Source organism: Ovis canadensis, chromosome 2 (genome assembly GCF_042477335.2).
Source record: "Ovis canadensis isolate MfBH-ARS-UI-01 breed Bighorn chromosome 2, ARS-UI_OviCan_v2, whole genome shotgun sequence".
NCBI lineage: Eukaryota > Metazoa > Chordata > Mammalia > Artiodactyla > Bovidae > Ovis > Ovis canadensis.
This window is the reverse complement of record NC_091246.1, coordinates 65310895-65319441: the sequence shown is the minus strand read 5'-3', so window position 1 is coordinate 65319441 and position 8547 is coordinate 65310895.

Sequence of the window (8547 nt, the reverse complement as noted above, 5' to 3'; positions counted from 1 at the left end):
ACAGATAATCTCTGTCATAAACTTTTACTGGTAGTGAATCGAGAAAGGAACACACTAGCAGACGTGATGAACCAGGCGTATGGGACATATGGAGGAAGTAGAAGCTGTAAGGGTAGCCATATTGAAGAGCTATTGCTAAGAACTATTGTTCTATAGAAAGACAGAATAACTGAAGGTAAGAAACAAGGCACTGGAAGTCAGATGTGAAAGAAGGAGGGCCTCTTGCAGAGAAGTTCTTATCTCCTGAAGCTGGAAAGTATAGAAAGTCAGGGTCCAAGTGTGTCTTAATAGAATACTTGCACATCAGAGATGATTAAACGCCTAACCAAAGAAACTCTGTTACACTAAGGTCAGAGCTCTGTTTGGGGAACTAGGGACTCTGACACATGAGCTGGAACATCTGGGCAGACATCCCCAAAGATTTTGATTCCTTAGATTTCTTTGAACTTTCTCAGGCTGCAGATGTTGTCTATATCCTGTTATTAAGAAACAAACAATATTGCATCTTGGGCTTCCCTGGTGGCTCAGACAGTGAAGAAGCTGCCTGCAGTGCAGGAGACATGCGTTTGATCTCTGGGTCAAGAATATCCCCTGGAGAAGGGAATGACAACCCACTCCAGTATTCTTGCCTGAAGAATTCTGTGGACAGAGGAGCCTGGTGGGCTACACTCCATGGGGTCGCAAAAAGTTGGACACCACTGTGCAACTAACACACAGCTATATTGCATCTTAGGACCTACAGTATTTAAGGATTGTAATCTTTATCACATTTCGTTAATTCACTCGTCTGTCACTTGCAGAATGGATCCAATAGGATAATTGTAGAACACTAAAAACTTAACTAAGTAATAGTCTAATCACAGATGCCAGGCCAGATGTGATAGTTTTGATTGAGGAGATAATATGGACTCAGGAATATAGACTGAAGAGGACCTATCAATAGATTTTGGTAGACACTTCTGTTGGACACATGTACTCAGCAATATCAGTTGTGAGCACAGATGATGATCTAGCTTGATGCTGAGACAAGCCCTTTGAGGTCTAAACCAATAAAACCTTACTTTGGAATGATAGCTGAGTCAGCAGCTAAAGTCTTTTTTTTCCTCCAGCCTGGAAGAATATAAAAATATCTTTGTGTGGATCAAGCTTAAATGCTTGATTGTTTTTATATTACTTTCATAAATATTCCTGTCCACATTTTACTTCAGCTTTGGCTGTGGTTACCAAGTATCTGTAACCCTTGAATTTCTAGACAGTTATCATACTTTCCCAAGACAGCTATATACCCAAAAACTTGTGCTAGAATGTACACATGTTATATTGGCTATCTGCAAATATCCCAGAGAAAAACACTACTTGTGAGATTTCTCTGGTGGTTCAATGTCTAAGACTCCTTGCTCCCAATGAAAGAGGGTTGGGTTCAATCCCTAGTCAGGGAACAATATCCCACATGCCACAATTAAGAGTTTATATTCCACAAAAAATGATCAAAGATCCTGAGGGCCACAACTAACACCTGGCATAGCCAAATAAATGAACAGGGGACTTCCCTGGTGATCCAGTGGGTAAGAACATTCCTTGCAATTCAGGGGACACAGGTTCGGTCTCTGGTCAGAGAACTAAGATCCCACGTACTGCAGGGCACCTAAGCCCTTGTGCCTCAACTAAGACCCAACATAGCCAAATAAATAAGTGTTTAAACAATATTTCTATGTACATTATTGTAAGCTTCTTCAGTAGTTGGGACAATGGCAATTCAGAAATTGACTTTGACTTTGCAAATGTGTTCTTTTCTCTCAATTGGAAAAGAAGAAACAGAAAGTTTCAATTCTCATGTAACAGGCAAAAATACATTGTTTCCGTTTCTTCCTGGGGATATATTAACTCTCCTGTTACATTATAGTCCAAAGAAGTCTGGACAACCTGAGCATCTCACAGAACAACACATTGATCCATTATTACTGGTGATGATGTGTCGATTGAACTGGGTGAGCGAGAAATGGCTAGCACTTCAGAGGGCTTTGTAAGATACATGTGTTCCAGAGGGAAAAAAAAAACCCTGTGAAGATTCAGGGCTTGCCATATCTACAAAATTTCAAGGAGCCCAATTGTAAGGGATATGCCAGAATCTCCCTCCAAATTGAAAAGATTAATCATTGCATCTTATCTCCTACCACTGGCTTGTTAAGTGTCTCTTCTGTAGATTCTCTCTGGTAGATGCTAACATTTGATACACTTCATGCCCACTCCTGTGTCTATCCAAATGCCTCTACTCCAGACCTCTTTGTCTGCAAACTTCCTAACTTATTTATCATTCCATCCAGATCACTGGCCGACTGGCTACACTATTTGCCACTGCCCTTGAGTTAATATATATTCTAACCTCAGGTTATTTTTCTTTCTGTATAACATGAATGTTCAAGTGTACCACTCTGCACTCCACTTCTATTTACATTGTCTTTCAAGGCCACTTCTGAGGGAACTGTAGAGAAGCCACCCTCCATTTCCAGCTTGCATTCACATATGCAAAGCAAACCCAGACTCTTTTCTCCTCCTTCAGTTGGTCATGCGAAATCCCCCATACAGCTTTATGTGTGAGCTAGGAGGGCAGTATGGAAGCAACAGTGGGAGGTACCGTGGGGATGTTTGGGCTACTGTTCATGCAGCTTACTTGTACCCTCTGGTCTTGCTTATGCTCAATCCTGGATGTAGTGCCTTTTTTGTGAGGTATTGCTTCTCTTATGACTTGGTTGATCAGCTGCAGCGCATGATAAGACGTTTCACTACGGGCTCACTTAGTGACGACTGACACACTTTCTGTCTTTACTAGGGCCTGAAAGCATGGCAGGATATTTTTTTAAAGGCATGTGATTCTCTACTGCAAATAACATGGCCTTGCTCCCAATTCCCAAGGCTCTGAATTGTGATTCTTTGCCACAAAATCTTTTCCTGCTGCTGAAAACTCCAAAACCATGGAGACTGTAGGGTCATAGGGCCCAAGTGACAAGGCTGCTCACACCTCAACCTGGACCTGCTGCAAAGTGATTTATTGCACAAGGCCCCCAAAGCCCAACACGCACCTGGCAGTCTTTCACATCACTGAGCATATGAGCTGGAGAGATAACTAAGCATTCATCTGTTTTTGATAAACATGACAGGGAAGGTAGTTGAACACCAGGGGACCCAGCAGAACAATTTCAATTTGTATATAGGAGGCCAGCCAGAGTAAGTAAAACCTACAGAATACAACCCCAAAGTCATCTAGGACCTTTTTTTTTTTCCTTCCCAAGACATGCAAAAATCAAACTTTCTAGTTGATTAGCCAGGTGTGAAAGTTATACCTTGACAAGAAAAAAGTACATCCTGTTGTCTTCACTTTTTTTTATCGCAAATGGGGTCTTGTCAGATACTAATACATTACAATTCTTTAAACACAGGAAGTGGCAAGAACACATTTTCTCAAAGGCCCAGAATGGTGTTATTCCTCCCCTGCCCCCAACACACAAAAGATATCTGAGAATATACCTGGCTGTTATGTGTAAATTTGCATTGACTCAAGTCAGCTAGAAGGGTCTAAGCAGTATACAGCATTGTTCTATTATAAATAAAAGTTCAGGACTTATTTGCAATTATTTTAGGGGCATTCACTTTGGAAAGTATTCATAAAGTTCAAGAGTAGTTAGTGCCATTTTTCTGTTCCATGTCCTTTAAGCATAAGACTTAAATCTACCAGATTGTCACCAGATAAGTAATACTCCTAGCTATCACTTATTTGTGTTATTATTATTTATTGTCGTAATTTGTGCTGAGTGTAATTACACACAATACTTGGAAAAACTTAGTAAAGGAGGCTGTGTGAGGGGTCCACAAGGCCACTTCCAAGTACAGCGATTTGCTCAGGGGACTCACTAAACTCAGCATATGGTCATATTCACGGCTGTGATTTATCATAGTAAGTAAATATAAGGAAAAATCAGCAAAGGCAAAAGGTGCAAGGGGTGAAGTTTGGAGGAAACCACAAGAATTTTTATCAAGGCTGTTCATGTAGGCTCTCTCTGCCTAGGATGTACTAAAATTCCAGACCCTCAGAAGGAAAACAGGTATACAGTATAAACCATATTGTGTGCAGTTTAAGGAAAGTGAGCCACTCTTATAAAAGAATGGTGGAACTCCCCTCCAAATCCAATTTCCCAGGAGTCAACCATGGGCCAGCCTTGCAAGCAGGCCTTTCAAAAGATGACTATCTTGGGAGTTCTATGTCATTCTACACCAGGGGTCTCCAGCCTTTAAGACACAGACCAATGCTGTTCAGTGGCCTGTTTGTTAGGAATTGAGCCACACAGTAGGAGGTGAGGGACTGTCTTCTACAAAACCAGTCCTTGGTATCAAAAGAGTTGGAGATCACTGTTCTATACTGTATCTTTTAACTCTTCTGTATTCAGGCACTATTATCCTTTTAAAAATATATTCTGCATTTTCAAACTTTTATTTTTAAATACTATTTTACTTATATATTTAAAATATTTATATTTTATTTTTATACTTAAGCTATCAAGTTATTAAAAGTGGGGAAATCTTAAACACATGTTGTTAAGTGGAAGAAGCCAAGCTGAAAGGCTATATACTATATGACTCCAATTATGCGACTTTATATGACATTCATGGAAATAGTAAAAAAGATCAGTGGTTGCCAGAGGTTAAGGGAGATGGAGGGATGAAAGGGAAAAGCAAAGAGAATTTTTATGGCAGGAAAACTAATTTGTATGACACTACAAAGGTGAATAGGTGTCTTTATACATTTGTCCAAACTCATGGAATGTAGAGCAACAACAGCTAACACTACTGGCCTTTGAGTGATAATGATGTATCAGTGTAGGTTCATTAATTATAACAAATGTATCACTCCGGTTGGGGATGTTGATAATGTTGGAGGCTATGAACATGCAGGGACAGAGTGTATATCAGAAACCTCTGTACATGCTACTCAATTTGACTGTGAACCTAAAACTGCTCTAAAAGATCAGGTCTACTATATATACTCTAAAGAAAAATCAGTGAGTGAATGTATGCTTAATGAATGTGTTATATCAATAAACTAATTATAAATTTTTAAATGATATATGAAAGAAAAGTAAGGAAATTCAGTTATACAGTTTTGTTTGCTAGTTTCTTTGCTTCTGTGTTTTTATTTTCTTCTATGAAAACAAGTACCAAGTAGAGGCACCCAAAAGAAAGTTCCCAGATTGGGTATCTTTTACTGCTTTCCATTAAAATGCCTTTGCTACTTTTTAGTAGAGGAAAAAGAAAGAGAGGTAATGTATCTAAACCTGTGTATGAAAGGCAACTCTTTTTCAGTTTCATCACAGGATTGAAGGAGTCTCCCTCGGAGTCACAGCATACTAAGTGTTTATAGGACCAACAACTATTTTGACTTTAGTAGCTTCACATGGGAAAAATCCTTGACACGGCTCTCAGGTTGAAATGAAAGAAGAAATAACACAAAAGACACAAAAATAAGGTCACCTATAAGAACTGTTTCATGGCTATTAAAACACAAATACAAAAGGATAAACATATTTTAAAGAAAAGTTCAATCTACTCTTACTTCCTTTTAAAGTGCAAAGAAACTACTTTGTAGCATGGTCTACATAGTACATCCTGAAAGATTCTTGCATTTGATTTGCATGGCAGAAAAAGATGTTCTCATAGAGCATTATTTACACAACAGTACAACAAAATATTTGATCAATTAACCAATCCAAATAAAATTAGAGCCCATTCATGATTCATCTCAGTCTCACTTGTTTCCCATCAAATTATAGAAGCTTTGTATAAATGAAATCAAGTTTACACTTAAGGAAGGAAGTCAGTGGTTATTGCAACCACCTCTTAGCCCCTATGTCCTTCCTTTTGTCTCCCCAAACAATGCTTTTATAACCAACATCCTGCTGTAAGTCTCGCTGAAAATTTCAGCTTCTTAATTTACAAATGAAGTGAGCTTTAGCAAGTCACTTTAACTTTCTGGGACTTAGTTTCTTCATCTGTAAAATGGGGATAAGAGTAATATTTGTCTCATGACATGGCTGTAAGGATTAAATAATACAGTGCATGTTAAGCTCTCAGCATACTTCTTAGCATGTAAAAAATGCTCAGTAAGTTTTGTATTTCATTGTTGTCATAAGGGCCATTCAGTGATAGATGACAATCCTTTTTGAACTGTGTGTAATCTATTAGGACAGATTTTTTTTTTCTTTTTAACCAGAAGCATTTATGCAATGCTAGCATCATTCTTATCTATGGAGCCTGGATATTGGGAAAGTCATGGGAAAAACCATGTGACACCTTTGGTGCCAAATGTCTGGAGTATTGGGATCCACCTGGGACGTTTCCAGTGCTCATGGGTGACAGCTGAATGTCACAGGATGCCAGGAAGCGAGAGGAGACTAAACACCAGTTGAGATCTGGAAATAATTTTGGAATTAGGAATGGAGGTTCCATTTGCTGGCACTTTCTTACAAGCTTTCCTGATAAAACTTTTGTTTATTTGTCAAGTGGGTTGCTATGGTGATGGGATGCTAGGAAGGAGTTGTGCAATGGACAGTCTTAATCTATTTAAACTTTACCAACGTTTACTCCTTAGAGGTGAAACTGTGACAGCACATACCTAGCTGCCGAAATTTTGGTGAGCATCCTGAGATTACACTTGCCTCTATCTCTCCTGCCTTTCCTTGTGATCCAGGAAGGCCATGACTCAGGCCCACTAGAAGGGTTCAGTGAGGGGGTGATGGGTGTTGGCAGCAGTAAGAGTTTGCTTATGAAAGTCTCTAGCTTTTTATTGTGAGAATCATTTCACAATGTATATAAATATCAAATCATTGTGTTGTACAACTAAAACTCAGTTCAGTTCAGTTCAGTCGCTCAGTCGTGTCCGACTCTTTGCGACCCCATGAATCACAGCACTCCAGGCCTCCCTGACCATCACCATCTCCCAGAGTTCACTCAGACTCATGTCCATCGAGTCCGTGATGCCATCCAGCCATCTCATCCTCGGTCGTCCCCTTCTCCTCCTGCCCCCAATCCCTCCCAGCATCAGAGTCTTTTCCAATGAGTCAACTCTTCACATGAGATGGCCAAAGTACTGGAGCTTCAGCTTTAGCATCATTCCTTCCAAAGAAGTCCCAGGGCTGATTTCCTTCAGAATGGACTAGTTGGATCTCCTTGCAGTCCAAGGGACTCTCAAGAGTCTTCTCCAACACCACAGTTCAAAAGCATCAATTCTTTGGTACTCAGCCTTCTTCATAGTCCAACTCTCACATCCATACATGACCACAGGAAAAACCATAGCCTTGACTACATGGACCTTAGTCGGCAATGTCTCTGCTTTTGAATATACTATCTAGGTTGGTCATAACTTTTCTTCCAAGGAGTAAGTGTCTTTTAATTTCATGGCTGCAATCACCATCTGCAGTGATTTTGGAGCCCAAAAAACTAGTCTGACACTGTTTCCACTGTTTCCCCATCTATTTCCCATGGAGTGATGGGACCAGATGCCATGATCTTCGTTTTCTGAATGTTGAGCTTTAAGCCAACTTTTTCACTCTCCTCTTTCACTTTCATCAAGAGGCTTTTTAGTTCCTCTTCAACTTTCTGCCATAAGGGTGGTGTCACCTGCATATCTGAGGTTATTGATATTTCTCCCGGCAATCTTGATTCCAGCTTGTTTCTTCTAGTCCAGCGTTTCTCATGATGTACTCTGCATATAAGTTAAATAAGCAGAGTGACAATACACAGCCTTGATGTACTCCTTTTTCCTATTTGGAACCAGTCTGTTGTTCCATGCCCAGTTCTAACTGTTGCTTCCTGACCTGAATACAGATTTCTCAAGAGGCAGGTTAGGTGGTCTGGTATTCCCATCTCTTTCAGAAGTTTCCACAGTTTATTGTGATCCACACAGTCAAAGGCTTTGGCATAGTCAATAAAGCAGAAATAGATGTTTTTCTGGAACTCTCTTGCTTTTTCTATGATCCAGCGGATGTTGGCAATTTGATCTCTGGTTCCTCTGCCTTTTCTAAAACCAGCTTGAACATCTGAAAGTTCACGGTTCATGTATTGCTGAAGCCTGGCTTGGAGAATTTTGAGCATTACTTTACTACCATGTGAGATGAGTGCAATTGTGTGGGTGTTTGAGCATTCTTTTGCATTGCCTTTCTTTGGAATTGGAATGAAAACTGACCTTTTCCAGTCCTGTGGCCACTGCTGAGTTTTCTAAATTTGCTAATATATGTCAATTATATCTCAAGTTTAAAAAAGCAATCCAGGGAGATACCTGGTAGTCCAGTGGTTAGGACTCTGTGATTTTACTACCATAGCCCAATTTCAGTCCCTGGTTGGGAACTAAAATCTCTCGTGATGTGACACACACACACAAAAAGGAATGTAGAACCTTTTACTCTAAGGTTGTAGAAAGAGCTTGAGGTTTGAAGTCACAAAAATTAGGAGTTGAAAGCTTACCTCTACCTCTTAATAGCTCTGTATCCTTGCATATGT